Source organism: Heloderma suspectum, chromosome 4 (assembly GCF_057233095.1).
Source record: "Heloderma suspectum isolate Gila_16-S chromosome 4, 16-S_ref, whole genome shotgun sequence".
In the NCBI taxonomy this organism is placed as follows: Eukaryota; Metazoa; Chordata; class Lepidosauria; order Squamata; family Helodermatidae; genus Heloderma; species Heloderma suspectum.
This window is the reverse complement of record NC_139461.1, coordinates 289418080-289445478: the sequence shown is the minus strand read 5'-3', so window position 1 is coordinate 289445478 and position 27399 is coordinate 289418080. Positions and strand designations below refer to the sequence as shown.

The 27399-nt window shown below is 46.8% G+C and overlaps 1 long non-coding RNA gene across 3 annotated transcripts in view; it reads right to left on the bottom strand.

The window, feature by feature from the left end:
- Positions 1 to 20488: 20488 nt before the first annotated feature.
- Positions 20489 to 27399, bottom strand: part of LOC146348856 (uncharacterized) — a 161422-nt gene continuing 154511 nt past the window's right edge. For all 3 annotated transcript variants that reach the window (XR_014790739.1, XR_014790738.1, XR_014790740.1), the window contains 2 exons: positions 23554 to 23643; positions 20489 to 21590 (listed from right to left, as the gene is read on the bottom strand). This is a non-coding gene — a long non-coding RNA (uncharacterized LOC146348856). The remainder of the gene's footprint in view (positions 21591 to 23553; positions 23644 to 27399) is intronic.

The following is a 27399-nucleotide window of genomic DNA, read 5'->3' as shown; positions in this document are numbered from 1 at the left end:
AAGTCGGAATGAAGATTGCCAGGAGAATTATCAACAACCTCAGATACGCAGATGATACCACCCTAATGGCAGAAAGCGAAGAGGAACTAAAGAGCCTCCTGTTGAGGGTGAAAGTGGAGAGTGCAAAAACTGGTTTGAAACTCAACATTAAAAAAATGAAGATCATGGCATCTGGCCCCGTCACTTCCTGGCATATAGAAGGGGAAGAAATGGAAGCAGTGATAGATTTTATTTTCTTGGGCTCCAAGATGACCGCAGATGGTGACTGTAGCCATGAAATTAAAAAACACTTGCTCCTTGGGAGGAAAGCTATGGCAAACCTAGACAGCACAGTAAGAAGCAGAGGCATCACCTTGCCGACAAAGGTTCATATAATCAAAGCTATGGTTTTCCCAGTAGCAACGTATGGCTGTGAGAGCTGGACTATAAGGAAAGCTGAGCACCGAAGAATCGATACTTTCAAACTGTGGTGCTGGAGAAGACTTACGAGTCCCCTGGACTGCAAGGAGGTCAAATCAGTCCATCCTAAAGGAAATCAACCCTGAGTGCTCATTGGAAGGACAGATACTGAAGCTGAAGCTCAAATATTTTGGCCACCTAATGCGAAGAGAAAACTCTCTGGAAAAGACCCTGATGCTGGGAAAGACTGAAGGCAAAAGGAGAAGGGGACAGCAGAGGATGAGATGGCTAGATAGCATCACCGATGCAATGAATATGGACTTGAGCACACTCCAGGAGAGAGCGCAGGACAGGAAGGCCTGGCGTGCTATGGTCCATGGGGTCACGAAGAGTCGGACATGACTGAACGACTGAACAACATGGGTTCCAGACTTCAGGCAGTCATTGACTGCAAAGGATTTTCATCCAGGTATTAAAGGCGATCCTTAAGTTTGAAATGATGTTGGTTTGTTCCATTACTTATGAGCCCCCATAATGGGGGGGGGGGTGTATGCCACTGGCTGTACTTCCTGAATGGTTAGTGCCCCACTTTTGTCAAACCCCTTGAATTACAGCTGAAAGTCCTGACTTCGCTCCCATCTGGGTGTGTTTCCTTTCAACTTCAATGTGGTGGTGTACAGAGGCCAACTGCCAAAACAGTTATCCTTGTTCCAATATTTCTGGCCCTGACCGTATATCGCATTTTATCTTTCTTGTTGTTAGCCATCTGGGCCACTTTTGTGTGGAAAGGCTGAATATAAATTTGAATAAGAAAGAAAACAACCCACAATAGACTAAGACAAGCAGTTCCATCAAGAGGCAAAGACCCCCTGAAACAGGAACTGCAGCAGCAAATAGCTGATAAAGGGGCATAGCCCCATTACAACAGCAAGGGAAACAACCAAATGAAAACAGTCAGCCAATTCCCAAGGCTTTTCAAAAGCAAGTCACGTGTTTGCCAGGTGTCTCTCAGTGTTGATGCTGGGCAGGGCTTTCTGGGAAGGCCGTTCCATAAAATTGGTGCCACTACTGAGAAAGCTCTGCACCTTATGGATACTTGATGAATATGAATCAGTGAGAAAACATGGAGGGTGACCTCAGAACTTGACTGGAGGACATGAGGGTCACATATGTGTGGAGGCTGTGCTTAAAGTTCACAGGTCCCAAGCACTTTCAGGCTTTAAAGGAAAGAACCACCGCCTTAAATTGAATCTGGGAATAAATAGGCAACCAGTGGAAATTAAATAGCACTAGACAAAGGAGTTGTCATAATTTTAACAGTTCCCATAGCCATGTCCTCAAGGTGAGTCCAAAGCTTCAAGCAGTGGTGTGGATTCATACCAACAAACCAGGTTTCAGTTCCTCCAGGAGCTTCTCCAGGAGCTTGTGAAGCTAATGGGTCAAAATACTTTGCATTACACCAGGGAACAGGATACTGTTGCTGTGAAAATTCATGCCACCTGCCCCCAGCTACTGTGAGGATTACAACTAAGCTCAGAGAGAAGAGATAAGTCTGGATGGGGGGCAGTTGACATCAACATCTCTGCTAGTAAAACAGGGCCAGTGCTGGGTCCCAGTGAGCCACGGCTCCACTACACCTCTGCCACGATATGCTCTGATTGACCAAACTCAGCCAGTAATCTGGTGAGAGCTTGTGCACCAGTTAAATTTGTTTGGTGCTTTCTAAGGGCAGCCCCATATAGAATGCATTGCATTACCGTAGTCCAGCTTTTCCTAACTCCCAATATTTCCAACTCGAACTGTGGTGCTGGAGAAGACTTACGAATCCCCTGGACTGCAAGGAGGTCAAATCAGTCCATCCTAAAGGAAATCAACCCTGACTGCTTATTGGAACGACAGATGAAGCTCAAATATTTTGGCCAGCTAATGCGAAGAGAAAACTCTCTGGAAAAGACCCTGATGCTGGGAAAGACTGAAGGCAAAAGGAGAAGGGGATGGCAGAGGATGAGATGGCTAGATAGCATCACCGATGCAATGAATATGAACTTGAGCATGCTCCGGGAGAGAGCGCAGGACAGGAAGGCCTGGCGTGCTATGGTCCATGGGACCACGAAGAGTCGGACACGACTGAACAACTGAACAGCAACAACAACAATATTTCCAACCATTGGCCATGCTAGCTGATGCTGATGGGAGGTGAAATTCAAAACATCTGAAGGCACCACACTGGGGAAGGTAATCTAACTGGGAGTTTACTCAAGCATTATATGAATGACTGTGATCAAATCTGACTTCTCCAGGAAAGGGCACAGCTGGCATGCCATCCAAAGCTGGTGAAACACTTTCCTAGTTACTGCTGCCATCTGAGCATCTAAAAGCACTGCCAGATCAAGGAGCAGTCCCAAGCTGTGAACCTGTGTCTTCGCGGGGACTGCAAACCCCTCCAAAACAGGCTGTACACCTATTCCAGTCCCCCATCCAATAGTACTTCCATCTCATCTGAATGAAGATAGCCTATGTCTCTCCCTAGGAACGGACAAATCAGTCTATATCTGGTCCATGTCATTTTCACATGTAGTCCATTCTGTCTAATTTCCACACCATGTGTGCAAATATTTTAAAAAGAAATATGCACAAAAATTTGCATTCCTAACATACACATTTTTATGCAGTCTCTTAAAATATGCAACATTTTGTATGCAACGTTCCCTAACATATGCATTTTTAGACACACGTTTTGAGCATCACGAAATTCAGAGTGCACAATCCAAACAATAACTGTGTTCCAACACACATCTTACTTCAGGAAGTGTGAAAGATTCAACTGGTGCTCCTGAGAGCTCCCAATGAATTGATGGGGGTGGCCTGAGTACTCCCAGCAGCTGCAGGAAGTTTCAGTCTGTTTCCCACCTCCCAGCTGAGCAGAGCAGAGCAGAGGAAGCTGCTCCAGCTGGTCTTGGGACTATAGAAGCAAGCAAGCTCCCAGAGAGTGAGCAATCAGGGGGAGCAAACAGGAGCTGGCCAGGGGAGTTGCAGCGGAAGAGGAGACAAAGGAGACAAAGGCAAAGAGGAAGCTGGAGGAAGCCCAGGGGGCTGTCCTTTTCCTTCTGAGTGGCTGTGAGCTCACCAGGTGCTCCTGAGAGATCCAACTGAATTGGGTGTGTGTGGCCTGAGTACTCCCAGCAGCTGTGAGGGCAGAAAGCTTCAGTCTGTTTTCCACCTCCCAGCTGAGCAGAGCAGAGGAAGCTGCTCCATCTGGTCCAGGGACCATAGAAGCAAGCAAGCTCCCAGAGAGCGAGTGGGGGAACAGGGGGAGCAAACAGGAGTTGGCCAGGTGAGTTCGGCAGGGGAGGTCAAGGGGGAGGCTCCTAATGTTTTTTGTTTTTTCATTTCTTTCATTTCTTTTTATTTATTTCATTTTTTCCCCATTCTTAAAAATTTATTTGTCTTGTAACATACACTTCCATACCAGTGGGCTGGTGTTTTTCATAGGGATGTACAAAAGTCACTTACCTTTTTGCAGGGGTGATTCGTGGTGGGGGGAGGCGCTCTGCACCTCCCCCTGAAATCCTAACTTGGACGGCTCCGCTCCACGGCAACTCTGCTGAGCCACTGGCCGGGTGCATTCGCAGGTGTCTGGAGCCTGCAGACGCAAATGGCGGCGGCTACGGCAGCCGCCATTTGCGTTCATGTTTTTGGCCGTGATAGGCAATGTAAATATTTACGTAGCCTATCACGGCAAAAAAAACAGGAACACAAATGGCGGCGTCTACAGCAGCCGCCATTTGTGTTCCCTTTTTTTGCCATGATAGGCTACGTAAATACTTACATAGCCTATCACGGCCTCCTCGGGGACACAAATGGCATTCCTGTATTAGCTGTGATGGGCTACGTAAGTATTTACGTAGCCTATCACAGCCTAAATGGGGAAGCGAATGGCGGCCGCAGACATGGCCGCCATTTTCAAAGCAGCGCGAACAGCACCAGGTAAGTGCTCCATTTCACGTACCTTTCGAGGGGTGGTGGGCCGGGGGGCTTCATTCCGCCACAGGTTTTGGGGGTTTTTAACCTCCAGTGAGTAGAGGACCAGGCACAGGCTACTCTAGACCAATCAGAAAGCTAGAAACAAAAAGGGAATAGAGACTATGGAAGGAAAAGACTCTCCAGTGGTGGTGACCTGCAACGTTTGTGCCATTTTGTTTTCTTGCCTGAGAATAACATGGCCTACATGTGCAACAAGTGCAAGTTGATCACGCTGTTGGAAGAAAAAGTAAGAGGACTGGAGCAGCAAGTGTTGACCCTTCAGGGAGTAAGAGAACATGAAGAGTTCTTGGACAGAAAGGTGGAACTACAGCAGCAAAGTGAAGAACAGAAGCTAGAAGAGCAACAGCAAGCTGAGCTAGAAGAGGAAAATGCTGAGGTGAGGAAAAATGAAGCAGACCATACTCCTTGGAAAAGGGTGACAGTTAGGAGCAGAAGAACTAGAAGCCACTCTGCACCAGTGGAGGCAGTGGAGCTATGGAACCATTTCCAGGTACTTGAGGATGAGAGTGGAGGACAGCCTGCAGAGGAAGAATTACAGGGGACCCCGCATGAGAGCGAACAAGAGGCTGAAGGTCAGTCAAGCAGAGGTGATGAAACCCAGGCCTACAAGAAGAAGAAGAGAAGAGTAGTAGTAGTGAGAGACCCTTTGCTGCGTGGGATCAAAACCCAAGTATGTCGCAAAGACCCATGGACTCATGAGGTATGCTGTCTCCCAGGAGAACAGATTAGAGATGTGATTGAAGGGTTGCCTGCACTCATAAAGCCCACTGACAGGTATCCCTTTCTTCTCATCCATGTGGGAACAAATGATACCACCAAGCGCAGGTACAAAGAAATCACATCAGACTTCGAAGCTTTGGGAAGGAAACTCGAGAACTTTGGGGCTCAGATAGTTTTCTTATCCATCCTTCCAGTAGTTAGAAGAGGGACAGAAAGGGAAAGAAAAATACTCCAGGCGAATGACTGGCTATGGAGGTGGTACCAGCATGGAAGATTTGGATTCTGGGACCACGGGCTATACTTCCTGGAAGGTGGACTGTTGGCAAGGGCTGGGTTGCACCTCACAAGGGCTGGGAAGAATGTGTTTGGCCACGGCATGAAGAACTTCATCAGGAGGGCTTTAAACTGAATCCTACAGGGGAGGGAGACTTAAAGTTGGGAATAACAATGGATGAAGGCTCATGAACCACAACAGAGAGAACAGCTCTAATAGCACCCAATAATAGTCTTCACAAACATGTAGGAAGAAAGCCAGACTATAAAGCACATGGTCTTCACTGTCTATCCACTAATGCCCAGAGTATGGGAAACAAACAGAACGAACTTGAACTCTTAATACAGGAGGGAAATTATGACTTGATAGGTGTAACTGAGACTTCCGGTTGGGACTGATGTTGCTTTGGTAGCTTCCCACGGGTCTCCGTGGGAGCTTTCTCAAACCTTTTTTCTTCAAACCTTTTTAAAAGGTTGAAAAACCTTTTCATCTCCCCCCTGGAATGGAAAGGGGGGGCAAGGCAACAGCTCTGGACAACATCGTGGAGAAAGGTAACTCCCACGCGATAGTGGGGAGGGGGGGGGGCTGGATTCCAGGATTATCTCCCCAGAGCTTTACCAACGCAAAAAGCTGTACTGAGACTCCTATTTTATAGGAGAAAACAGGGCTGATGTGTTCCATAATAATACATGCTTTAAGAAATATCAACAACCTCTGAGGGATGGTTTAAGAAAAGTTAACAATATTTGAGAACATCTGAGGACCTGTAAAATCTGTTTGAGAGAAACATGTCTGTGCCGAGGAGAAGAAAGGAGCTGGCATCTACTCCCCCCGCATCCTCTGTGTCAAAAGTGTCGAAGACAGAAGATATAGGGGAATTATTTACGCTGATAAAGACTTTATCTTCGCAATTTACGGAGCAAGTCAAAAGGCTGGATTTAATCCAAAATTCCATCACCGCCCTGCAAGGAGCTGTAGATTTAATTAATGCGTCACTGCAAAAAATGGAGACGAAAATTAATGAGCTTAAAAACCGAGTGGCAGGAAATGAAACTACGTCACAAATTTGTTTTAAAAATATCTCTGATAGAATCTCTCAACTGGAGGCCTTCACGAAAAGATCAAATGTACGGATTATTGGGATTACAAATCTGCCTAATGATGTAAAATTGCCTATTTTTGTGGATAAACTTTTGCATGAGATACTCCCTATTTCATCTGATTATTTACTTGATATTGAGCAGGCATTTCGTGTGCCAAATGCTAAAGGGACTGATTACACCATCATAGTTCAATTTGCAAAAGCCTCCACAAAGAATTATATCCTGCGTAGGGATGTACGAAAGTTCCGCCACGGATCTCGGGGAGGCCAAATACCAGCGCATTCAGCCTCCCAAAATCGGTGGCGGAACGGCTGCCCCCCCGTCCCCCCCAGGACGAGACTTACCTTGGGCGGATCTTCCTGGCGGTGGCGGCGACGGTGGCGGCGACTCCAGCAGCGGTGCGGCGGCCGGTCTTCCAACCGGCTGCCGCCACCACCATTTCCAGTTTAAAAAAAAAAAAAAGTGATAGTCTACGTAAAGATTTACGTAGCCTATCACGGCTAGGTTTTTTTTAAAAAAGTGATAGGCTACGTAAATGTTTACGTAGCCTATCACGGCTGACTTAAAAAAACAACAACAACAACATGCGTACGCAAATGGTGGCGGCCATGGCCACCGCCATTTGTGTTCCTTATTTTGGCACGTCTTAGTCTACGTAAACATTTACGTAGACTAAGACGGCGAAAATAAGGGGAACGCAAATAGCGTAGTGTCTACGCTATTTGCGTACGCGCGTTTTTGTTTTTTAAGTCAGCCATGATAGGCTCCATAAAAATTTACGTAGCCTATCACGGCTGACTGCAGGGACGCAAACGGTGGCAGCTACAGCCGCTACCATTTGCGTCCCTGCTAGCCAGCGGCCTGATGTCCGGCTGCTGGCGGAGCTGGCCAGCGGCTCCGCAGAATCCCTGCGGAGCACAGCCGGCCGGCCAGGATTCCGGGGGGAGGGACGGAATGCCTCCCCCCCAACCATAAACATAATCCGCAAAAGGTAAGTACCTTTCGTACATCCCTAATCCTGCGCTTGGCAAGGGAGGCTGGAAACCTTTCCTGGAAACAAGATTGTTGTTGTTGTTGTTCAGTCGTTCAGTCGTGTCCGACTCTTCGTGACCCCATGGACCATAGCACGCCAGGCCTTCCTGTCCTGCGCTCTCTCCCGGAGCGTGCTCAAGTTCATATTCATTGCATCCGTGATGCTATCTAGCCATCTCATCCTCTGCCGTCCCCTTCTCCTTTTGCCTTCAGTTTTTCCCAGCATCAGGGTCTTTTCCAGGGAGTTTTCTCTTTGCATTAGGTGGCCAAAATATTGGAGCTTCAGCTTCATTATCTGTCCTTCCAATGAGCACTCAGGGTTGATTTCCTTTAGGATGGACTGATTGGACCTCCTTGCAGTCCAGGGCACTCGTAAGAGTCTTCTCCAGCACCACAGTTCGAAAGCATCAATTCTTCGGCGCTCAGCCTTCCTTATAGTCCAGCTCTCACAGCCATACATTACTACTGGGAAAACCATAGCTTTGATTAGACGAACCTTTGTCGGCAAGGTGATGTCTCTGCTTCTTACTATGCTGTCTAGGTTGGCCATAGCTTTCCTCCCAAGGAGCAAGCGTCTTTTAATTTCATGGCTACAGTCACCGTCTGCGGTGATCTTGGAACCCAAGAAAGTAAAATCTGTCACTGCTTCCATTTCTTCCCCTTCTATATGCCAGGAAGTGATAGGGCCAGATCCCATGATCTTAGTTTTTTTAATGTTGAGTTTCAAACCAGCTTTTGCACTCTCCTCTTTCACCCTCAACAAGAGGCTCTTTAGATCCTCTTCGCTTTCTGCCATTAGGGTGGTATCGTCTGCATATCGGAGGTTGTTGATAATTCTCCCAGCAATCTTAATTCCGACCTCTGATTCCTCCAACCCGGCATTTCTCATGATGTACTCTGCATATAAGTTAAATAAGCAGGGTGACAATATGCAGCCTTGTCGTACTCCTTTCCCAATTTTGAACCAATCGGTTGTTCCATGTCTGGTTCTTACTGTTGCTTCTTGACCCTCGTAAAGTTATGTTATTCCCAGACTACATCAAAGAGGTGGCGAATAAAAGATGGCAATTTATCAATGCAAAGAATATGGCAAAACAAATGAACTTACAATATTACTTAAAATATCCTGCTACACTTTGTATTGTGTCTGAAGGTCAGATGAAGAAGTTTTTAAATCATGAAATGGCGGAGGCTTGGCTTAACATAAAAAGTTACAACCTCATGAACTGGAATCTTTAAACAAGCTTTGTTAACTGTTTGTGCTTAGTCTATATGACTCAGGCTAGTTCCGAAGATAAATGATTATATTTATATTGATTTATTCTCTTTTCTCTTTTATTTTTTCTTGCTTTTCTTTATATTGTTTATTTTAAAATAGATAATATATCTAGTATAGAATTTATTACTGATGGTTGAAGGTTTATATTGAGTTTTATTATTATATAATACTATATATATATATATATATTTAATTATTATTATTACTACTAATAATAATATAGGATTTTAGGAATGAATTGTAGACCTGTTTCCTTGATATAAGATTGATGATATGATATAGAAATGTAAGGTTGTTTATTAAACTGTAAGATTATTAAGGCTATAGGTATAGTTTTTAAAATAGAATGGCATCAGAGGCCGGGGGGTGTTGGAGTTTAAACTTAATTTTTTAAGGGGGAAGGGGAGGGAAGGGGAGAGAAACAAATTTCTTTTTTTCTTCACTTCCTTTCCTCCTCCCTTTTCCCCTTTTTCTCTTTTTTCTTTCTCTCTTTTTTCTTCTCTCTTTGTTATTGTGGTGTCCTCATCAGAATATTGTACTATTGGGAAATTGAAGTATTGATTAGGTTGTTGGTAATTTTGGTATTGTTTATTTCATTTATAAAAATAAAATAAATAAGAATATATTAAAAAAAAATAGGTGTAACTGAAACTTGGTGGGATGACTTCCATGACTGGAATACAGCAATTGAAGAATATAACTGGTTCAAAAAGAACAGGAGGAACAGAAAGGGAGGTGGGGTTGCACTGTATGTTAAAAATACATATCTCTTGCACAGAAATACAGGAGGGTGAGATTGGTAGCCCAATTGAGAGCATCTGGGTTAAAATAAATGGAGCAAAGAATAAAAGGAACATGGTGGTTGGACTCTACTACTGGCCACCCAATCAAGGAGAAGACGAGGATGAAACTTTTGAAAAGCAAATTGCCAGGGTTTCAAGGAAGCATGATGTAGTAGTAATGGGGGACTTCAATTTCCCTGATATTTGTTGGGAGACAAATTCTGCAAAACATGGCCATTCCAAGAGATTCCTGACTTGTGTGGCGGATAATTTCCTCCTACAGAAAGTAGAGGAAGGAACTAGAGGATCGGCTATCCTTGACTTGATCCTAACCAACACAGATGACTTAGTGGATAAAGTAGCAGTTACGGGAACTCTGGGGGAAGCGACCATGTTATACTTGAGTTCTTGGTTCTAAAGGAAGCAAAAGCCGAGTATAGCCAAACACGTACCCTGGATTTTAGGAAAGCCAATTTTAATAAACCCAGAACAATGATCAGTAAGGTCCCATGGCAAGCAACTCTAACGAGAAAAGGAGTCCAAAATGGGTGGGAGTTTTTAAAAAAGGAAATTCTAAAGGCACAATTACAAACAATTCCAACAAGAAAAAAAGGTGGAAGACAACAGAAGAAGCCAATGTGGCTTCACAAAAAGCTTAGAGATGACCATAAAACAAAAAAGGACACATGCAGGAAGTGGAAGGAAGGCCAAGCTACAAAAGAAGAGTACAGGCAGGTAGCACAGAATTGCAGGGATGGCGTCAGGAAGGCTAAAGCTGAGAACAACAATATGATGTGGCTGCAAAAAAAGGCAAATGCTATTTTGGGCTGCATTAATAGAAGGATTGCTTCCAAATCCCGGGAAGTACTAGTTCCCCTCTATTCAGCACTGGTTAGGCCTCATTTTGAGTACTGTGTCCAGTTGTGTGCCCCACACTTTAAAAAGGATACAGACAAGCTGGAGAGGGTTCAGAGGAGGGCAACAAAGATGATCAGGGGATGGCAACAAAGTAGGGATGTCAGAGAATTCCGCAACGGATCTCGGAGAGGCTGAATGCACTGGCATTCAGCCCCCCGAAATCCATCATGGAATGGCCTGCCACCCCCCCGCCCCCTGCAGATCCCCCCCGGGACAAGACTTAGCTGGGGCGGATGTTTCGGACGGCGGCGGCTCCAGCAGCGGCTTCGGTGGCGGTGGCGGCTGGTCTTCCAACCGGCTGCCGCCACCACCATTTGCAGTCTGTGTTTTTTTCTCCCCCCCCCCTAGACATGATAGGCTACATAAAGACCTATGTAGCCTTTCACGTCTGGGTAAAAAAAAAAAACGCATACGCAAATGGTGGCGGCTACGGCCGCCGCCATTTGCATTCCTTATTTTTTGCCGTCTTAGTCTGCATAAATATTTACGTAGACTAAGACGAAGACAAGAAAGGGGAACGCAAATAGCGCCCAGTACGCTATTTGCGTTCCCCTTTATTTTCGCCGTAATGGTCTACGTAAATATTTATGTAGACTAAGACGGCGAAAAATAAGGAATGCAAATGGCAGCAGCCATAGCCTCCGCCATTTGCGTACGCGTTTGTTTGGGGTTTTTTACCCAGAGCCCTCCGCGGCCGGAAATCCGGCTGCAGACGGCCCTGGCCTGGGCCTGCCCGGCTGCTCTGCGGAGCTGCCGCGGAGCACAGCCAGCCATCGAGGATTCTAGGGGGGAGGACCGGATCGCCTCCCCCCCGTCGCGGATTCCGGGGGGAGGGAATGCCTCCCCCCCCACCATGAACAGAATCCGCGAAAAGGTAAGTGACTTTCATACATCCCTACAACAAAGCCCTATGAATAGAGACTGAAAGAACTGTGCATGTTTAGCCTTGAGAACAGAAGACTGAGGGAAGATAAGATAGCACTCTTCAAGTACTTGAAAGGCTGTCACAGAGGAAGGCCAGGATCTCTTCTCGATCATCCCAGAGTGCAGGACACGGAATAATGGGCTCAAGTTACAGGAAGCCAGATTCCAGCTGAACATCAGGAAAAACTTCCTGACTGTTGGAGCAATACGACAATGGACCAATTCCCTAGGGAGGTGGTGGACTCTCCCACACTGGAGGCATTCAAGATGAGGCTGGACAGCCATCTGTCAGGGATGCTTTGACTTAGATTCCTGCATTGAGCAGGGGGTTGGACTCAACAGTCTTATACGCCCCTTCCAACCTTACTATTCTATGATTCTATGAATTAAGACGGTTCGCTTAAAATTAAAGACCAAATTTAATTCTCTCCCATTGCTACATCTCCCGTAGTCTTGGTTGTATGTCCTGAAGTTACTCAAGGCCAGCCTGAGGTGGGCTGAAGTTAGCCAGGTCTAACACACAGCAGCATACATGGGAGGAAGATAAATCTGCTTTCTGCTCAGTTTAGCAATCCAAGGAGCCAGATTTGATTTTTAAAATGGCGGTGGCAACTGGGTGCCTGGAATTGTCCAACCTTATCTGTATTTAACAACCTTTTGAAAGGAACTGTTTTGGGTTCAGACCATCATCTCTTCCAGTGTGGTATAGTGGCAAGAGTGTTGGACTAGGAGCTGGGAGATCCGGGTTCTAGTCCCCACTCGGCCAGTCACAGTCTCTCAGCCCAACCCACCTCACAGGGTTGTTGTTGTTGTGAGGATGAAATGGAGAGGAGGAGGATAATGTAAGCCTCCTTGGGTTCCTTGCAAGAGGAAAAAAGGCGGGGTATAAATGCAATAAATAAATAAATAAATAAATAAATAAATTTCAAAGTTGAAAATTTGGTAATGGGGTCGATGACGGCCAATAAACAACTTGAATTCTGATAAGGTATTGTGGATAGATGGTTCTGAGGTTTCAGGAATTAGTTCAACCTGTTCTGGACAGTGCAAGTTCACAGTTTTTGGGATCAAGTTCATTCACTTTTTTTATTACATTTCTATTAGGGCTGTGCACCACTTCGGCCCGAGGCCCGAACCTGAAGTCAAAGCGGGCCGCTTTGGGCCACTTTGTGCCCCTTCTGAGGTAAAGTGGAGGGGACATGAAGCAGCCCAGAGCGGGTCGGGAGCTCACCGAAATGCTCAGTGCACTTCGGGGCTTCAGCCCCCGGCCCAGCCCAGCTCTCCCCCCGGCGCCTTCAGGTCCTAACCTGAGCAGCCTTCTCCTCACCGCCGTCACGCTGCAGTCTTCGCCACCACTGCCATCGCCGCTGCCCACTGCCGCTGCAGCTGTCTTCACTGCTGTCTGCAACCACCACTTCCATCACCTGAGGCCTGGATGCATGGCAACTCTTCTTGCAGGAAGTTGTCATTTTTAAAATAGCTACTTCCTGGAACTTCCAGGAGGCTGCCATTTTAAAAATGGTGACTCCCTGGAAGAAGACCAGTCGCCAAGTGTCCAGGCCTCAGGAGATGGCAGCAGCGGCAAAGACAGCAGCAGCACGTGGCAGCAAAGAAGAAGACGGAGAAGGCAGTAGTGCAATGGAGAAGGCGACAGCATGGCAGCAGAGGCAGCAGAGGAGGAGGCAGCCCAGGTAAGGAGCTGGGGGGTTGCGTGGGGGCGTCAGGGGGATCCGAAGCGGGGTTCGCCATCCGAACCCCGCTTCAGGTTCAGGGCGAAGGCGGGTCGAGGGGTGCCCAAATGTGCCCGAGCCAGATCAGGCCCACCTTGGAAGCCACAAAGTGGCTTCTGAGTCAGATCAGAGGGTCCCTGCACAGCCCTAATTTCTATACTGTCCATTCTTTCATTTCTTCTATTACATTTCTATGCTGTCCAATAGCCAAAGCTCTCTGGACAGTTTACAAGGATTAAACCCCTCAAAAATATAATAGTATGCATAATATAAAAACAGTTTAGCTACAACATAGAAACAGAGCAGAAACACATACATACATACATACATACACACACACACACACACATATATATATATCGAAACAATACCCCATGACCTGATTCAAAACCTATCATATGCTGCTAAATGCCTGGGGGTAGAGGAAGGTTTTAACCTGGTGCTGAAAAGATAACGATGTTGGTCCTAGGCAGGCCTCGCTGTGGAGTTCATGCCACAATTGGGGAGCCACCACTGAGAAGGCCCTTTCCCTTGTTGCCTCCTTCCAAGCCTCCCTCGGAGGAGACACCTGGAGGAGTGCCTTAGACAATGACTGTAGTATACAGGTAGGGTCATGCTGAGAGAGATCACAGGTCCTGTGATCCAGAGCCATGTATGGCTTTATAGGTCAACCCCACCCCCCAGGTTGGGGGACCTAGATCCAGCACTGCCAGTAGAAGCCTCAGAGGCACAGGATACTTTACTAGCTTTGGTTGGTTTGCCAGCTACAGCCACTTCTGGACAGGATAGTTTGGCCAGTGCAATGCTTGCCCTGGTAACCTCTGTTTGGAATACAGCAATGTGTTCTACATGAGGCTGCCCTTGAAAATGGTGCAGAAGCTTCAATTAATACAGAATACGGCTACCAGAAGAGAATGTCATGGACTGCCTGTTCAATTCTGCGCCCAATTCAAGATGCTGGTACTTACCTTTGAAGCCAGTGTGGCGTAGTGGTTAGAGTGTTGGACTGGGACTGAGGAGGCCCAGGCTCATGACCCCACTCTTCCATTAAGCTCACTGGGTCAGTCACTGACTCTCAGCTAACCTATCACACAGGGCTGTTGTGTGGATAAAATGGAGAGGAGCATCATGTACGCCACCTTGGGCTCCTTGGAGGAAAAGGTGGCATATAAATGTAACAAGCAAATAAATACGCCCTAAGTGGGTGGCACTGTTAGTGGGTGGTTCGTCTGCCCGGCTAAGTGATATTCAACCTGTTCAGGAGGGGGTTGCACTCCCCCTAAAGGATCACGTTCGCAGTTTGCGGGTGCTCCTGGATCCAGAACTGTCACTTGAGTAGGGGTGGACAAAAGTCACTTACCTGTCGTCGAAGGCCGTTCGCGGTGGGGGGGAGGCGCTTCGCTGCTCCCCCCGTGAAGTTCAGGCTGGGGGGGGAGGCTTCCCGCCTCGCCCGGCCGAAATTCAGGCCGGGGGGGAGGCTTCCCGCCTCGCCCAGCCGCGAACGCGAAAGTAAAAAAAAAAACGCCCCCTGATAGGCTACGTGACGATTCACGTAGCCTATCACGGCTAGATCTGCAAAGTCAGCCGTGATAGGCTACATGAATCGTCACGTAGCCTATCACGGGTGACTTTAAAAAAAAAAAACGCGTACGCGAATGGCGGCCCCCATAGGGAGCCGCCATTCGCGTTCCTTATTTAGTCGCTGTAGTCTACGTAAATGTTTACGTAGACTACGGCGAAAATAAGGGCAACGCAAATAGCGTTGTCCTTATTTTCGCCGTAGTCTACGTAAACATTTACGTAGACTACAGCGACCAATTAAGGAAGGGGAATGGCGGCTCCCTATGGGGGCCGCCATTCGCGTACGCGTTTTTTTTTTTAAAGTCACCCGTGATAGGCTACGTGACGATTCATGTAGCCTATCACGGCTGACTTTGCAAATCTAGCCATGATAGGCTACGTGAATCATCACGTAGCCTATCAGGGGGCGTTTTGTTTTTTTTTTCTTTCATTGCAATGGCGGCGGCGGCAGCCAGTCGAAAGACCGGCTGCCACTCCCGCCTCGCTCGAACACCCGCCGAACCGCCAGCCGGACCAGCCACCAGGAGGGACATTCGGTGAAGGTAAGTCCCGTCCCAGGGGGGGTGCGGGGTGCGGGGGGGTGCGGAGGATTTCTCCCCGAAACTTGTTCGGGGGGCCGAACACGTTGGCGCTCGGCCCCCCGAAGTTTCGGGGAGAAATTCTCCGCCATCCCTACACTTGAGGCACAGGTGAACTCAGTGGCACGGAGCACTTTTTATCAGCTTAGGCTGGTATACCAACTACACCCTTATCTGGACAGAGATAGCCTAGCTACAGTTATCCATGCTTTGATAACTTCTCGTCTGGATTACTGCAATGCGTTATACGTGGGGCTGCCTTTGAAAACGGTCCGGAAACTTCAGCTGGTCCAAAATAGGGCAGCAAGATTGTTAACAGGGACTGGCCTACGAGCTCATATTACACCGGTACTTTTCCAGCAGCACTGGCTGCCAGTCCATTTCCGGGCCCAATTCAAAGTGCTGGTATTAACATTCAAAGCCCTTAAAGGCTTGGGGACAGGTTATCTGAAGGATCGCCTCCTCCCATATGTGCCTGCCCAGACCTTAAGCCCCTGCCAAAGAAAGTGAGGCGGGTGGCTACTAAGAGGAGGGCCTTTTCTGCTGTGGCACTCCAGCTGTGGAATGAGCTCCCTAGTGGGGTTCGTCTGGCACCTACACTGTATACTTTCCAGCACCAGGTGAAGACCTTTTTATTTTCCCAGGCGTTTTAGCATTTTAACTTTCTAGACTTTTAGCTTTGCTGTTTAAAATCTGTATTTTAAATTCCTGCATTGCTGCTAGGTTTTATTCTGGTTGTATTGTATATTGTCACCCTGCTTATTTAACTTATATGCAGAGTACATCATGAGAAATGCCGGGTTGGATGAATCAGAGGTCGGAATTAAGATTGCTGGGAGAATTATCAACAACCTCCGATATGCAGACGATACCACCCTAATGGCAGAAAGCGAAGAGGATCTAAAGAGCCTCTTGTTGAGGGTGAAAGAGGAGAGTGCAAAAGCTGGTTTGAAACTCAACATTAAAAAAACTAAGATCATGGGATCTGGCCCCATCACTTCCTGGCATATAGAAGGGGAAGAAATGGAAGCAGTGACAGATTTTACTTTCTTGGGTTCCAAGATCACCGCAGACGGTGACTGTAGCCATGAAATTAAAAGACGCTTGCTCCTTGGGAGGAAAGCTATGGCCAACCTAGACAGCATAGTAAGAAGCAGAGACATCACCTTGCCGACAAAGGTTCGTCTAATCAAAGCTATGGTTTTCCCAGTAGTAATGTATGGCTGTGAGAGCTGGACTATAAGGAAGGCTGAGCGCCGAAGAATTGATGCTTTCGAACTGTGGTGCTGGAGAAGACTCTTACGAGTGCCCTGGACTGCAAGGAGGTCCAATCAGTCCATCCTAAAGGAAATCAACCCTGAGTGCTCATTGGAAGGACAGATAATGAAGCTGAAGCTCCAATATTTTGGCCACCTAATGCAAAGAGAAAACTCCCTGGAAAAGACCCTGATGCTGGGAAAGACTGAAGGCAAAAGGAGAAGGGGACGGCAGAGGATGAGATGGCTAGATAGCATCACGGATGCAATGAATATGAACTTGAGCACGCTCCGGGAGAGAGCGCAGGACACGAAGGCCTGGCGTGCTATGGTCCATGGGGTCACGAAGAGTCGGACACGACTGAACGACTGAACAACAACAACAACAACAAATTGTTATACTGGGGTTTTAATGTTTTATATATTTTATATTGTTTTATTGTGTGCTCTTTGTTTTTAATTTTTGTGAACCGCTCAGAGAGCTTCGGTGATTGGGCAGTATAGAAATAAAGTAAATAAAATAAATAAATAATAAAAATAAAGCTGCCTCAGATTAAAGTACCTGAAGGAGTGCCTACGAACCGGCTCTTGCTCTAAGATCTTCTGCCAAGACTCCTCTCTAAGTACCTCCTCCATTGGAGGCACACTGTTCAGCTACAAGAGAGATGACTGTCCACAATGGTGCCTTGGGGTTGGAATACCCTGTTCAAAGAAGTCCACCTGCAGCCAACACTGCAATCTCTTAGGCACTAGGCAAAAGCATTTTTCTTCATCAGTATATTTTAACTTGTGCAAACCTCAGTCTGTTTTAAGGAATCTAACCTGCTGTTATATAATTAGGCTTTATCATACCAATTTTATGCTGGACAACTGCCCTGAAATCCAAACGGGATGGTGGATGCTATATAAACGTTTTAATTAAATAAATGCTGAATAAATAAAGAACACATTTTTGACACCACTATTCTCATATCACCTCTCATATGTACCAGAGACCCAAGCCCTTCTGGCACACATTGCTAAAGCAGAGATCCCCAGTACAGTACCCATTGGCACCATGGCACCCCAGAGACATTCTGTGGTGCCCTCAAGGCCCCCAGCTTCTCTGTACCCCATCTCTTTTGAGGAAGCAGCTGCTGTGGGAAACTGAAAGCATATTTCAATGTTTGTAAACCATTCAGAGAGTATTTGCTATTGGGTGGTATAGAAATGGAATGCATGAATGAATGTGCAAGAATGAAGCAGCCAGAGAGGGAGAGAGAATGTCTGCATGCATGCATATGCACAGAAAGAAGGGGGATGCTCCCATCATGTTGTGACTGGCCATAGCCCCCACAGCAGCCATTTTGTGGTCTCATCCATAAAAACCTTTTCAAAATTCCAAATGTGCCTACGGGCCCAAAAAGGTTGGAGACCCCTGAAGGTTCTCTATCTGCTATGTGCTGTATTCATTTACTCTGCAACACCCTGTCTTGCACTGTTTTAAAAACCAAGGTGAATGTTTTTCATGAACAGAGAATCATACATCTGCATTTCTCCCCCACCCCACACACCCTGTATGAACTTAGCTGCACAGTTAGATCTTCAGAAGAGGCCCTGGTACATGACATTATCTGTGTGTGATCAGCCGGACAATGTGGGGGGGGGGGTTCCTTTTAAGGACCCAGAAACACTGAAAGGAGAGATGCTGGGCTAAGAAACTCTAGCAGCCACCATCTTCTTTCACTCAAGTGCCACTGGCAGTGTAGCAGGGCTAGCTTGGAGACGGAACCCAGAGGGATATGGGAGGGAAAAAAATCGTGGCTGGAGCCACCCAGGTTAGCGCTTCTCTTTTCATCACTGGACTTTTAAGAAATTAAAGTTTTTTGTTTTTTTTAAGTAAACACTAAAATAATCCTGGAATCTTCTTCAGTGGCCTCTCTGGAGTTCGTAGGCACTGGCCTGATCATTCCAGGTGCTGATACTGGCCCTGAAGCACCCCCCCCCCTAAAAAAGGCAAGAGACAGTGGGGCTGTTCACACAACACTCTCACCTACACTCAGAGTGTGGGCTGTTCTGAACCATGAGTTGGTTGCTGAACCGTGGGTTATCATGTTGTCTCAACACAGCGTGGGTTATTGTGTTGTCTGAATGCAGTTAGGGTGGCTTCTTAATCATGCAGTGTGGCTTGTTTACCACCCTGAACGATAAATAAACCATGGGTTCTCAAGGTGGATTGTTTGAGAAAATAACCCACACTGCATGTTTAACTGGCACGTTCTTTCATCCTCTCCCTTTGCAATCAACACACTCCAAGATACCAGGCTTCAGGGTGTTTCTGTATTAAGCAAAACCCCCACAAAAACCCACATCCTTTCCGGGGCTTCCTGCTTTTGATTTCTTTGCGGGATTAGGAAGGGCTCCTTTACATGGCAGAAATGTGATTTGAACTGAGAGAGTGCCTCCCTCCCTCCCTGGCATGTGTGCAAAGGAGCATGGGTTGGGTGTGGGTTCTTGTTTCCGTAACTTAACTTCTGCTGTACTCTTTTCTCGCAGCCCCCAGAAAACCTCTGACTTAGTTCTGAGTAGACATAAAATGTAAGATTGTGCCACAAGTCTGCAACCCTCAGCACACTTACGTGGGAGTAAACCCCATTGAACTCAATGGGACTTACTTCTGAGTAGACATAAGATCACCCTGTAAGTCTGCAACCCTTGGCACACTTACTTGGGAGTAACCCCCACTGAACTTAACGGGGTGCCCTGAATCAATAGAGGATGTTGCTTCTGAGCTTGGTGGGGTGGGGGATCAGATGTGTCTCCCTTCATTGTAGGGAGGCATTTTACCTTCTTCTCCCTCCAGCTGATAAATATGCTCAAGCATTTACATGGCAGACACCTGGGTACTGAGGAAAGTCCTTCCTCAGCAAGACTTGATCAGAGGCAGGAGTTGCAATTGGCAGGCGATTCTTGCCCTCGCGCCTATCAAATCTGCTCCTGCACACCCTTCTCCCATCCTCAATGCCTTCGTCATCCTGACCGCACATTCATTCCTGACATTAACAAGCTACCCTGGCTGCATGTTGTGTGAACAGCCCCAGTGATTACTAGGACAAGTTCCAGAAAAATGGGACTATCCATGGTAAATACAGATTTGTTGCAGTGTGAGGATCAGTTGCTGCTCCTCTCCATTTAGAGCCAAAAGTGATGCATCAAAGGAGTGGGGTGGGTAGAAATCCCAGAATTTTTAAGGGATGGGGGGATCTTCCTTACCCCAATAGGCCAATACTGAAGGCCCTCATCAAGGATCCTTTCTCTGAACAGCCCTTTTGCATTCATCAAGAAGCAGCCCACATCTGTGACACACCTGCTATTAGAGTCAGTGGCAAAACTCCCTTAAATTTCAGTGGGGCAGGACTTGCACCCCGCATCCTTAAATCAATGTTTGAATGACTTAATGTGCAGTTGCACATCTAAACTGTGTGCTGGCATTCACTGCTTTGCTGGCATGCAGTCATACTCAATTGCACTTTGAAATCCTGTCTAATCTGCATTGTGTCCATGTAATTAGCCACCAAGTTTCATAATAAGTGCTTGGCCGAATCTGAAAAGGGGACCCCTGAAGTGTTAAAAAAAAAAACAACAAATAACAAAACAAATCCATGTGTCCTGAATTGCTTCTCTTTCCTTGCCTGAATTATTTGAAATGCATCACTCCTTTCTGCCTCCACAAGAGTGCTTCAGAGGCTATGATAAAAGGGGTGGTAGAGTTGGCACTTTTAAGCAATATGTTACAGTATTTAGCACAGCGCTCCAGAAGCACGTACGTAGACCTACTGATCAATTTCCAATGGTGTGCAAAGAAAAAAGGAGGTTTTAGCTGTAAGACTCTGGAAAATGCCAATGGGGATCGCGTGGTTTAATCCTTGCATGCTGCATTGAAAAATTACCCATAAACATTTCACCATTGTGGTTTATTATTACAGTCAAATTTGTTTTATGTACTTATTATTGAAGGGATAATAGGGCAGGTGTCGCTTTTTTATGAGGCAATATTCTGGCTCACTTTGGCTTCGTAGTTTTTCCCTGCCACTGAGTTACGCTATAGCCAAGGGGAGAAAGGGGGGAGGGGAGGCTGTCCTATGTTAGTAATAATAATAATAATTACAGTTTATATTTTGATAGCACCCTTTCATCTCAAAAGGGTCCTTGAGTTCTTTGCAAATCCCATTAGATCATTAAAAAACTGGAATTTTATCCATTACGGTTCTGTCCTGTGGCAGGAAAGTGAGCAGGAAGAAGGCAAAAGGCCAGTAATGCCTTTGGAGAAAGTCTTGAGCCATTTCAGGAATGATGAAGGCCATGAAACAGTGACTGGATGCTCATGCTATCCTGTAACACAGAGATGGACAGAAGGTAGATTGGGATCTACTAGTAGAAGGCTGGGTGCTTTACAACAGTCCAGCTAGGGTTTTCTGACTCTCAGTCGTTAAACAAAACAACAAAAGGCTTTAGGGGAGTCCCTAAACAAAGAAAACAAATTACAATTCAGCAGTTTCACATTATAGTCTCCAGTTCAAGAATGGTCACTTAAAGGTCAGTTATACAGTGCGCTGGGAGGCTGAATGTTCCCCCCACTGAATATTTTGAATATGGTCATTACCAATGTCAGATTTGTGTCAGTGTGTCCTTTTGCGTAGAAACTGGACTGACTGTCGAATGCTGAAGGCCATTGTTCGCAGATGATGGCATATTTCACACTGGAAGAAGGTGGATGTTTTGGACAGAGCTGACATCAAGGGTAGGCATGACTGGGCACCTGCTGAGGTCCCACACCCCATCAGGGGCCTACTAACAAGAAAGCCCTGGAGTTGCTCCTCCTCTTCACCCTTGCGGCCTGTTTGTTCACCTGTGTCTCACTTCAGCTCAGACAATCGTGGTGGTGAGAAGGAGGAGGAGTAGATGCCACTGCCACCTTGCTCACTGGCTTTCTGCATGGAGAAAAAAGGGAAAGAATATGCATTTATTCCTGTTACATGTATAAAGGATTAGGTACAGTGGGCTCAGGAGACTATGGAGTTCTGCCAAAGGCATCACAGAAAAGAATATAACGTCTGTATGTTACAGTTGATGACTGCAGCTGAGAACCATATTAAAATGTCCCAGGGTATGGTCTGAAGGCACAGGAGGCAGCCACCTTGCTGAAGCTAAGCAGGTTTGGATCTAGTCAGCGCTTGGAGGGGAGACCACCTGGGAACCACATGTAGCCACCTTCAGTTCCATGATGGAAGAAAAGTGGGATATAAATGTAATGAATAAATAAATAAAATTAGTCCTATTTGGGCATTCAAGCCTTCATGCGATTATGATTATGTGTGTGTGTGTGTGTGGGGGGGGAACCTGGCCATTAATCCCCTGTTTCAGGCCCTCAAGGATGGAAGGCAGTTGGGCCAGAACATCAGGGGCACAATCGAGATGGTGTGGCCAGCCAGTGAGACCCCTCTCTCACACTCCACGTGATAGAAATCATGTAGACCACAATGCCTGAAGAGGGCTACTCTGTCCTCCAAGGAATATGCCAGCCCCATGGCTTGTTTTCTCCCTCATACCATAATCTACAGTTATTTACTAGAGCTGTGCACAAATGGCCTCTTGAAACTCTCCACCTTACTTGTGGGCAGAGAAATTTGGGAGACAATTTCACTGAATTTCTCCAGGGGGAGGAGTAGGGCTCCCCATTGGCAGGGCTTGTAGCATAGCTTCTTTCTTTTTTGGTAAGGGGTTTGGGGGTCTTTGTGCTGCAACAGCATCAATTGTCTTGGCAGGCTGGCCCCCAATTTGCATCCACCGCAATGCAGGTAGGGGCAGTGTTGTGTCTGGCTCCAGGGATGCGGTGGAGTTAGTGCTCTGCCAAAATCTGTCCTCCAATTTCCTGAAAGTCCCCCCCCCCCGCCCATGAAAGAGGCTTCCATTGTTCTGCCTCATTCAGGATGTTTAATAATTTATTTTTGTGGTGTTTTTGAGCTTACCTAATCACAGCTAGCCTCCCAGGCTGCCTACATGTCCTGATCTGAAAAAGCCTTAAACTTAAACCTTAAACCTCATGGTGCCTTAAACTGGGCTTAGTTGAAGTGTAGGAAGCTGAGGAGGCTACAGGCAGCCAGAGAGATTACAGTACTATGAAAAACAGGATACTTGTGCTCACTCCTCAGCCACCTCCTAAGCAAGGTAAGCCCAAGAAACCCAAACCCAACCCATGAGAATTTCTCCAAAATTTCTTCGGTATTGCATTTCTTTTCAAAAGCAATTCCTCTTCTATCACATCGAATGAGAATGGTCGAAAAAAATGTGGGAGGAATTTTCATCACAGCACTTATTTTTTACCATGGGACACAACAACTTTATAATGTGAGTTGCCTTGTCAGCCGATGATAAGGAGCACAGAGCAGGATGCTCTATCACATGATGAGTACTCTTTGACCAGGTGTGGGGAACCTCAGGCCCGGGGGCCAAACCTGGGCCTCCTGGGGTCCCAATCCACCCCTCTGGGGTTTTCCAGATGGCCATACCCCCTCCTTTGGCCTCACCTCCTTTTCCCCAGCATTTGGTGGCTTCCTGGCTTTGAGTCATTCCCAACCCCTTCCATACTAAAAAGTTGAAATGCCTCTAAGCTAAAATCTGCTGGCATTTTTTTTGTATTTTGATCCTGCCCCTTTTACCTCTGGCCCCTCCCCATTTGTCTTCAGCCCTGCCACCAGTGGAATGTGGCCCCCAAGAGCTTCTCTAGAATGGATTCAGCCCTCAGGCTGAAACGGGTCACCCATCCCTGTCCTAGATGTTAACAGTAAGAAGGAGGAGAACCAGCCTTTGTGAGAGCAACCTCAGCTGATCTTGTGACCAAGGAGCTCATCTGACATACACTTGGAATCAAGATCATTGATTGATCTCACTTACTGGATATGCCGATATGACCCGGCTGCAGATATTGGATGGGACACATGTTGTTTTCTTTTCTGTGTTAAAAGTTGGGAACCTCTGATCAGGCTATTTAAAAAAGAAGAAAAAGGATTAGACAGATGTACAGATTCACCAAGGGTACATCTATGAATGGCTATCAGACACTGATGATGACAGCTATAGTTGTTGTTATCAATACTACTATTACTAGGGATGGGTGAACCCCCTGACATCCAGGGGGGTCTGCCAAAAGGAAATCAGGGCCACTTGGGGCCCCATGGATTTCCCCAGAGCCCTAGCGCAGCTGCCGGAGTTCATGGGGCAGCTCTCTGGCCTTCAAAAAGGAGCAATAGACTAATGGCAGCTGCCGTTAGCCTATCGCAGGAAAACTACAGCCGTAAATGGCATATTTTATGCCATTTGCAGCCTTAAAGCACTTTTTTTAATGTAAATTGCAGCTGTTTATGGCTGTGTTTACATAAAAGTAAGTTCTTTACAGCCACAAGTGGTGTAAAATACACTACTTATGGCTGTAATTTTCCCACTATAGGCTAATGGCGGCTGCCATTAGCCTATCGTTCCTTTTTGAACACTGGAGAGCCACCTTGCAGGAACCCCTAAGGACCCGGAGAAGGGTGGTGCCCTTCCACTGTAGACTCTACAGGTTGGATTTTTGGGAATCCTGCCTCATTTGAGGCTGCAACAGATTTCTCCAGCATCCCTAACGACGACGACTACATTTCTATGCTGCCTAATAGCCAAAGTTCTTTGGGAAGTTCACAAAAATTAAAACCCTAAAATACAACTATCTATCTATCTATCTATCTATCTATCTATCTATCTATCTATCTATCATATAAAACCAGAGTAAAAACCAGCAACAGAGTAAAAATCTAAAAACACAATAACACATTTAAAAATAAAACGAAGGCCCAAAGGGCATGGAAAAATGAACATGCCTTCACCTAAAAGACAACCACAGAGGCACCAGGCGAGACCTCCTGGGGAGGACATTCCACCACTGGGTGCCACCACTGTAGCTTCTCTCTCCATGTAGCTCCTACTTAGAGTTAGATGGAGAGAGAAGTATTTCTCTCTTTCTCATAACGCTACAACTGCAGGACATACCATGAAAATGGATTGGCCCGAGATTCTGGGCAGAAAAAGGGAAGTATTTCTTGAAGTGCATGATTCATTGACGGGCAAGATGTAGCGATGGCCACCCTCTTAGACTGATTTAAAAGGCGGTCAGAAAAATTTATGGAGGATAGCTGGCCATGCTGGCTGGGCATGATGGGAGTTGCATTCCAATGCATTCGGAGGGCACCAGGTTGGTATAGGCAACTGGCAGATTTCAGAGGCAGCATGGCCCTCAGTATCAGCTTTTGGAGAGCAACCATGGGAGAGGGTCCTGTTCTTCATGCCCTGTTTGCACGCTTTCTGGAAGCCACTTGTTGGCAACATCTGGGAAACAAGATGCTGGTCTAGTCTGATCCAGCAAGGCAATTCTTACAGTCTCAGCTGGACCATCTGTCAGACCCATTAGAGCAGGTCCTGTGTTCTAAATAGCTTATGTACAACCTGATGGTTCTTGCTCCCAACAGCTTTTTTATGGGGGCCCAGGCAACTGACAGTGCTGTATAACATTCATGCCCCCAAATGTCCACCCCCTCGATTAATTCATCTGTGGTAAGGTGACAAAGTATCTCATCACTCAATATTTCAAGCTCTCCAGACAAGCCCCGAATGTGTGATTGCAGCCTCTCTTCTCCATTGCAGCCTACCCTAGGGAGATGGGTTGCCAAGTTGAGATTAGGTTGGTAATGTATGTTATCAGAGGAAATGAAGGATTTACCCACAATACACAATTTCCCCCCCTCTGCGTTTGTCAGAGTGGTGTTTTCCCCTTGCTCTCACAAATCTCATCCTCACTCTTTTTCTTTCTCTTTCTGCCAAAACAAAAACAAAAAAAAAACACTGTAGCATTTTATAATTATTGCATTAGTTCACCACTTTGAATTTTACAGGAAAAGAGCATTGGTGTAGTGGTAAATGTTAATGTGCAGGCACTCATCATGGCAGTCTCTGCAGCCACACCGCTGAACTGCAGGCTGCTGTGTTAATCCATATCAAGAAACCAGTTCTAGCACTTCCTATATCCACCAGAAGCAGGTCTTTTGTAAAGCAGATGGGTCTTAATTACCCATTCAAAGCCAAGCCACCCCAAAATATTTTAGGAGGATTGCAATTAAGCTCAGAGGCAACAGGGAACTCAAGCGGGGAGGGGGAGCAGCAGATGGCATCAACATCCCTGCTAATAAAAAAAGTACCAGTGCTGCATCTCTGTGAGCCCTGGCTCTGCTATACCACTGGGGAAAAGGTGCTGGCAAAAGTAACTTGTGGTTATTTAAACTAAGAGGTGGAGTGAAGGTAGGTTAGGATCTACTGGGAGATCTCTTGGTGATGTGCAGTAGATCGGCAAGGGTGTCCAACACCCAATTATTTAACAGTAGCCATTTTTAGGTCTACATTAGACTGTTAAAATCCCAGGTATGTGGTGGCCCAGACGTAGATCTGTGTCTGCGGGCACAATCCTATGGAGATAGGCAGCCACCTCCAAACTCGGAGGCAACCACCTATTGAATGCAGGGCAGGAGAAGCACAGAGGCTATTGTTTTCTCTGCACTTCTCCTGCCCTGCATTTGCAGCTAGACAGCTGATTCTGGCTGTCTAGCCGTGGGAAGGCGGAGCAGGGGAGGAGGCTGCCAGACGACACATAGGATGTGTCGTACCGGCATTTCTACCTTCCCCACCCCGGAACGCACCCCAGAACACCCTGTTTTGGCCGCTCTATGCTCCTCTTGTGAGCGCGGAGCACGTGTGAGGCAGTGCAGAAGGATGGGAAGGTCGGCTCTCTGGGAACCGATCTCAGAGCTCCGAGGTTGTTTCCCAGAAAACCACATATCTTATGGCCATCTAGCTGCTGACTAGCAGCCATAGGATTGCTCCCTCCAAGTCATTCCAGCGTATGGCTCTTGGAGTACAGTAGATAATGGGTTCCATGCCCTGAGCCACCATTTTGCATCTGCCTCCACCTGGCGGACATTGGGGTTCTAGTACAAAACAAAGTAGATCCCACCAGCCCGAAGCCTCCCCCCCCCCCCGATTTAAACAAGCACTTTGGGCACAATTAACCATTTAATTTCCATTTATTTCAGCTGAAGAGAACTATATATGCCAAAGTTCTACACAGCCGTTCACCTGCAACCCGAGTACAAATAAACAAGGGAGGGGGGACCTTTGGGGGGGTTCCGATCATGGGTAGTGCTTACAATCTTCTATCTAAGATGTCTAACACAGCTGGGGGCATGGGGGCATCAAGGCAGAGCTTGCATGAGCATCCACATATCTTCCATGCTTTAGCCCTGCTCATATTGCAGGCAAATGCCTACACAGGGCTTAACTCTCCCACTGAAGTATGCACTGAAATGAGTGGCCCAAAGCCAACTAGCCAGACATGCAGCAGCCAGGGCTGCTTCCAGGTAACCCTGGTCTTGGGTGTGAAAAATGTCTTGCCGGTTAGCTATTTATAAGGGGAGTGAGGGCGGGGGGGAAGGAGAGACTAAATCCAGGATGTGAAGCCTACTCCTGAAACGTTTATTGACACCGTTGCAGTTCTCCTGAGCATTCAGGAGCTGCCGCCAGACTGAAAGCCTCTCTCCTAAGAGGCCCACGATGCTGTGAGAAAGAACGGGGTGTTTAAAACTTCCTTTTGCTCACAGTAGCGCAGGGCTCTTAGCAGAGAGGCTTCAGTCCAGTAGCAGCTCCTGAATGCTCAGGAGA